The sequence below is a fragment of the Oryzias melastigma genome, linkage group LG1 (genome assembly GCF_002922805.2).
Source record: "Oryzias melastigma strain HK-1 linkage group LG1, ASM292280v2, whole genome shotgun sequence".
Taxonomy (NCBI): domain Eukaryota; kingdom Metazoa; phylum Chordata; class Actinopteri; order Beloniformes; family Adrianichthyidae; genus Oryzias; species Oryzias melastigma.
Window position 1 is genome coordinate 978,588 of NC_050512.1, and position 7,126 is coordinate 985,713.

The 7,126-nt window shown below is 42.9% G+C and overlaps 1 protein-coding gene across 2 annotated transcripts in view; it reads left to right on the plus strand.

The window, feature by feature from the left end:
* Positions 1-7,126, plus strand: part of LOC112137549 (glycine receptor subunit beta) — a 45,247-nt gene that overhangs the window by 9,674 nt on the left and 28,447 nt on the right. The window lies entirely within an intron of this gene.

The following is a 7,126-nucleotide window of genomic DNA, read 5'->3' on the forward strand; positions in this document are numbered from 1 at the left end:
CAGAGGGCGCTTGGCACTTTGGCCATCAGTAGTTGACGCCGGAAGGAGGAGCTCAGTCACTACGTGATGAGCGAGTCAGCAGAACGTGACCAAGCGCGCAGCAGTTATTGATTTTTATTGTTTATTTTCCAGGTAAGCTGGTTGAAACCAACACACATGATATGTGACGGTTATAATGTGTTTTAAGTCATTTTCAGAGTAGAATAAGTTGAGAAAAGGCGCTGTTTAACTGGTTAGAACGAGTCAGACACCATGTTGTGTTACTAAGATGGCGGACGTGAATCGGTGGCGGCGGTAACACATCTGATGAATGTTTGAATGCAGTGCAAGCTAACAGGTAGTAAGATGAGCTATGTTCTGAGAGATAACATGTAAAATGTTTGCTATTTCATTAATGTGAAATACAGCACAAAAAGTGTAAAAGAAATTAGTTTAAAATATGTTTCTCAAGCTGATACAGTTCATACTAGAAATTCATATCATATCTTATCATACAATAATTATAAAAATGATCTAGTAAAATACAGAATAGCCAGGTTACTGGAGTTCATGTGTTTGCTAATGGAGGGTAAAATGCATTTTTTTGTTCACTTTCAGCTTATCCCTTTCGGGGTCTCCACAGCGTAACAGCACCCACTGTTTCGTATCAGTGATTTGGCAGAGTTTTTACGCCGGATGCCCTTCCTGACCCAACCCTGTACTTGAGGGGCACAGGGACCCAGTTAGGCAGCAGCGTCAAGGGTCTTGCCTAAGGACCCAATCTGGGTGGGGATCAGTGGACAACCCTGGAATCGAACCCACGGCTCCTGCGTGCCAGCCCTTCACCTAGCCCACTGAGCCACCCAGCCGCATTTTTTTGTAATTTGTTAATTCACCGAAGTTATGTCAAATGTAGAACTATATGCAATTGTGAAAGCAGTTGACACAAGAAGAAGAGCTCAGTCGGTACGTGATGAGCGAGTCAGCAGAACGTGACCAAGCGCGCAGCAGTTATTGTTTTATTGTTTATCTTCCAGTGTTTCAAACATTAAATATGTTGCACTGAGAGTGAGTTGGCCCATCATTCTAAGCCGTGCAACACTGTCCTGGGAAACCCTGGCTAGCGGAGATTTTTCAGCTGATTAACAGAACCATAGCCACTTCCCCTCCGTAGGCGCCTGCTATCGCAGGCGCGCTGGGAAATCTTCCATCCTCATCCAGGTCATATGGCACAATGGGCCTGGCCTGTGAGAGGTTAAACCTGACCGGCACTGGTCTCCCACAAAATGTTGTGGATATGATTCAAAACGCCAGAACTTCCTCTCCATGTTTGGCGTATGATGGAAAATGGCGTGCGTTTGAGGACTGGTGCGCCAAAACCGCTGTGGTGGCTTATCAGAGTTCTGTGGCTGACATTCTGTCATTTCTGCAGAACCTGTTGGACAAGGGTCTAGCTTTCTCCACCATTAAGGTGTATTTAGCTGCTATATCGGCCTGCCATGTTGGTTTTGGAGACAAAATGGCGGGCCGACATCTGCTCGTGGTACAGTTCATGAGGGGAGCGAGCCGGCTTCGGCCGGTGTCCAGGAGCCTGGTCGCTCCTTGGGATTTATCCCTGGTGCTCGATGTGTTGACACGTTCACCTTTTGAGCTTCTGCAGCAGGTTGAGCTTAAGGTGCCCTCCTTAAAAACGGCTTTGTTGATCGCACTGGTTCTGCAAAACGTGTGAGCGATATTCATGCTTTGTCAGTTAACCCGTCATGCATGCAATTTTCCAGGGGGGATTCAAGGTTCTGTTGAAACCTAATCCTGCCTTTGTACCCAAGGTTTTTGATTCGGCTGTGTCAAGCCGCCCTCTCGAGCTATCAGCCCTCTACCCACCGCCCTTTGCCTCTGTTGAGCAAGAGCGGCTTCATGCACTCTGCCCGGTCCGAGCTCTCCGCATTTATACGGAGATGACCTCTGACTTTAGAAAGTCAGAACAGCTGTTTGTGTCATGGGCTCCACCGCACAAGGGTAGACCTCTCACTAAGCAACGTTTGTCACGTTGGATTGTGGAGGCTATTGTCATGGCTTATAATGTCAGGGGATTGGAACCCCCTGCTGGTTTGCGGGCTCACTCCACACGTGGAATGGCCTCTTCTTGGGCACTATTTCAAGGGATCTCGGGAGGTGACATATGTGAAGCTGCCAGCTGGGCTTCACCCCACACCTTCACCAGATTCTATAAACTGGATGTGACTACACCAACTCTGTCTCACGCAGTGTTAGGCGTGGCTTCTGCGCCAGTTTGAAATGACCGGGTGCTTCTTAGTCTTCTAGTAAACCTGTCTGGCAATTCGGGAGTCTCTATATCCCATAGTGAGATACCTAATGAATGTTGAAACATGATTGAGGTATCTCACCAGACAACCCTTCTTGCCTGGAGCGAGAAGAGGTGAGCTTTCTTAGACTGAGGAGAGGAAGATGACGTCCCACTCTTATACTAGAAGGAAGTCCCTCCTCCTAGAGTGGACGTCACTTCCTGAAGGCCAGTCAGAACTGGCGTAATGTGATAAAACCTTCTGGGGACAGCGCACAGGGGGTGTGTCCCATAGTGAGATACCTCACTCATGTTTCAGAGAACCAGGGTTAATTTCTTAACCTAACGTTCTCCTAAATCCGGCGGGTCTCTCGCGCAGATCAGCCAGACAGACTGTGGTCCAAAGCTCACAATGTAACAAAGCACCCTCGCGCACGTGCGCATTCACACATTAAAGCCCTGAATCCAGCTTTTCTACTCAAAGAAAAGAGTTCGCTCATGGAGAGCAGCTGATCGGTTCTGTTGGTGCTCCAAAGACTGCCATACCCTCTATGCATGAGGTGAAATCCAGCGCGGTGATGACACTCGATCAGAATGTGTGTCATGTTTACATGAAGCATTTCTGTTCTGATCAGGTTTTCATTCCGATAACTTGAGGCCATGTAAACGTAGCTACTGAGAAACTGAAAACCAGATGCGTACATGCACTGAGGTTGATTAACTAAATGAAGACAGCTGAAGATGATGAGACTGACAGGAAGCAGAACATGACAAAATATAAGCCTAGAATTATGATAGTACCAGTCCCCAAAATAGCAAATCCCAGATGCCTGAAACACCCAAGCAAAACAAAAGTTCATGCCACTTTCAAGATAAAAGTCACAAAGTGCTTCACAGTAAAACACAGAATATAAAAACAGAATTATGAAAAAGCTATTTTAAAAAAGATGTATTATAGCTGCTTTTTAAAATAAAACATTGAGTCAACAGATCTGAGGATGAGAGGCAGGGAGACCAGAGAGAGGGAGCCACTGCTGCAAAGGCTCTGTCACCAGCAGGTTTTGGTCATTATCTGAGGGATCTGGTGGGAGTGGACGGTTGTACTAGGTCTTTCATATAGGCTGGTGCTTGGTTATTAAAAGCCCTATATGTTAAAACCAGGATTTTAAAATGCATTCTGAAACAGATGGGGAGCCAGTGCAGCTGGATTAACAATGGGGTGACATGAGCACACGGAAGATTTAGTTGAAAGCTTTGCAGCAGCGTTGTGGACAACCTGAGGCCATTCTAAAGATCTTTTGCTTAAACATGAGAAGATGGAGTTGCAATAACTCGAGACAAGAATAAATAAAAGCATGAATGAACATCTCCATCTTAGAACGCGACACAATTGGACTCAGTTTGGCTTAAAAGTCACCCGACATGAGAGTGGTTTTATCTAAGTTTAAAGTAAAATATCTATTCAGGGGTGAAGCGGCACTTAGCACTCTTGCTTCATTATAGTGATGTGTGAGTCATGAACGAATTGTTCAAAACTCACGAGTCAATTTATTGACTCGTGAATCATAAGTCATCTTTCCCACTGACTTATTGACTGACCAATTTTCTTCCACCACTAACAACTTACACTCGTAGAAAAATATCCAGCTTATCACTGTAACAAAACTATTTCTCCTCTCCGCTATGAGAAGTAAAAACCCTTGGGATGAAGCTCAAATCACTCGATCGCTCTAAGCAGCACAACTCTGCGGACAACACCTGTCATGTCCGCCCCGCCTCTCACCTTAGTGGACCTGACTGTTGGGTGGAGCGATCAAGCTTGATGAGAGACACCTGGTCCTGTCCCTTCTTAAGATCTCTCCTGTTGGCTCCTCGTTGCCGGAACGTCTCAGGTTCTCCATGTCAAGCCGGATCGTCTGCTCAGCGCCGTTCCTCGACAAACTTCCTCACCCAGTCTCAGCCTCGTCCTGTCACAAGCCCGGACCTCTCTCCAGCAATCCGGAGTACTTCTTCTCGCCTGAGCCCTCTGATCTTCCGTGCTGGTCTCAGCTCCTCGGCTTCTCTCATCTCTGCCACTTCCTGCCTCCTCGGACTGTCCCTCGCTGCAGTGACGTCATCTCCCAAAGAACCGGCGCCACCTGCTGGCTTTGAGGAGCTCCAACACTATTTGCCAAAAATCCCATAGACTGTTTCCCAGTGAAAATAAACTAATTCTTCTCACTCATGGTCTGCTCCTTCTGGCTGTCCTAAAACATCATCCTAAAAACATGATGCAGCTGCTCCCCCTCCCTTCCTGAGAATCTGTTTGCCCCTCCCTTTGCTGAGGAACTGCAAGCCAGCTCTCTGAGTCCGGGCTGAATCATATGGGCGGGTTTGAGTCAGGATTCATAACTGAGTGATTCACCTTGTTTTCGAGCTGAATCATATCAGCCAGCAGCGAAAGCTTCATGACTCAGAGCTCACCAGAACAGCACCTCAATCCGAGCTGAATCATGAGTCAGGACTCATGACTGACTGAATCACTGAAGGAGCAGCCTATGATTCAGGACTCAGAGCTCACTGAATCACTGGAGAGCACTTGTTTCGGACTGAATCATGAGTCACGACTCATATCTCTGACCAATCACTGAGCTGTTTGCTTCGTTTGGAGGTGAATCGTTTGATCTCTCTGCAGCTCGACCTCGCTCCGAGGTTTTAGGAATCCATCGAGGTGCAGCTTTAGGTTAGCTTAGCTTCATCTTGTCAGCCTGTTTAACTGGGAGTAGCTGCTTCCTCTCCTCCGCTACTGCTGTGCTCTGATAGTCTGCTGCCATATTATTAAATTCATTCTTCATTTCAGATTTTTATGTTGAAAACATAAACTGACCTCTGTATCCAACTTGCTAATTTTAATGGCTGCAGTAATGTAATGAAACTACAAAACTCATGGAAAATCAGTTGATTTTTCCCCTTTATTTAGATTATAAGAATATTTGCCCTCATTTTATTTATTTTTTTATTTTTCATCAGAAATCAAATTTGTGCTATTAAGACAGAAAAATACATGTTTCTCATTTAAAATGATTATATTTTTCTGTCCCACAATGAAATGATAAATTTTAATTTTAAATAATTAATGTAGTAGTGTGAATAGTTTGTCTTACTTTGTACTCTCCGGGTAAATAACTCAGTCACTCAAATGATTAATGATGATTTAATTTGGTGAGTCACTCATTAACACTTGGTTCAGTAAAAGGAATTGAGTTTACCGTCACTACTCCTGATCATAAAAAAGACACAGAGTTTCTGGGAGTGAGTGAGTGGAAGTGAAATTACAATTAATCTATAATCCAACAATTGTTTTCCTTTACTTAACTTTTTATTTTATTTTCTCGATATCAAATATCATTTTCCGGTTCATAACTTCTAATCAGATATTTACACTTTACCAACTCAGATTCAGGTTATTACGAAATCTAGGGATGTCCCGATCCGATCACGTGATCGGAAATCGGGGCCGATCACGTGATTGGGGACTCGATCGGAATCGGACTCCTTTGTCCGATCAGGATCGGACATTTAATTTATTTTCACTATGATCAGAGCTTTATATTTCATCTTTTCAATCTGGATAAATACTCCACTACAAGTCTGCATGTCATGAAAAGATCACAAAATGTCATCACCAGAAAACGCAGCAGAAAACGGCAGCAGCTCAAGCAGAAGGCTAACTTGTAAACAAAGCTAGCTAGAAAACTAACTTCTGGGATCAATAACTCCTTTCAAAAACGCATTAAACTGACAGCAAGTGTCTCTATTGTCCTAACACAAACAACAACCTCCAAAGGTATTCCAACAGAAAAAGACAGTATTTTGTTTCTTTTTAATGTGAAGCTCTTTATGCTTCACAGATGGCTAAACAACAGCTGCTAACTGCTACATGCTAGCGCCGTGATATAACTCCTTAGGACCCGAGCTGTCCTTTGATATGCCTGTTTGATTTATCTGACAGAGAAATAACAGTTAAGAAAATTAACTACTGTGGTAATAAAACCGAAAATGTGATGCCTTAAGAACTTAAAAAATAAGCACATAATCTTAAAAATAAATAAATAAAACTAGTAAATTAAAACTAATGATGATATCAGCTATTCGAGAACACTCATCAAATTTTATGCTAAAACAAAATCATAATTTATTTTTAAGAATTTTAAACGAGGACAGGAATCACATTTGGTCAAAAACGTTCAAGAGCTCTAAATAACAATAAAAAGTATCGGATCGGGACTCGGTATCAGCAGATACACAAAATCAAATGACTCGGAATCGGATCTGGCCCAAAAAAACCTGATCGGGACATCCCTAACAAAAACCCAAAGGTATCTGAATCGGATGACAGAGATGAAGTATGAATTAATCATGTAATTGTGAGCAGACATACCACTAGTTCAAAAATCGCTATAACATATCCATATGAATGAAATGGTTTATTTCAAGCAATCAAATCATAATACATGAAATAACATATCACTTAATGAATCACAAGTAGATTACTTGAAAGGGAGTGGAAGGAAGCGATCTTATATAATCCCACCCCGACTCCACCATTTTCTCTACATGAATTGTCAATATCTGGTTCAGGACTTAATATCAAATATTAATAGATTCAGGATATTAAGGATCATTAATATCATTGATGTAATCAAAGTTCAAAGCATCCACAACAAATCTTTTATATTAATCAGTAACAAAAATCTAATATTCTCATTGAAGAAAAGACACTTTTTGCAGATTGTATTCAAAGAATTATGATAATACAAAATGCTGGATTGTGTCCTCTTATGGTTGCAACACACAAACACACAC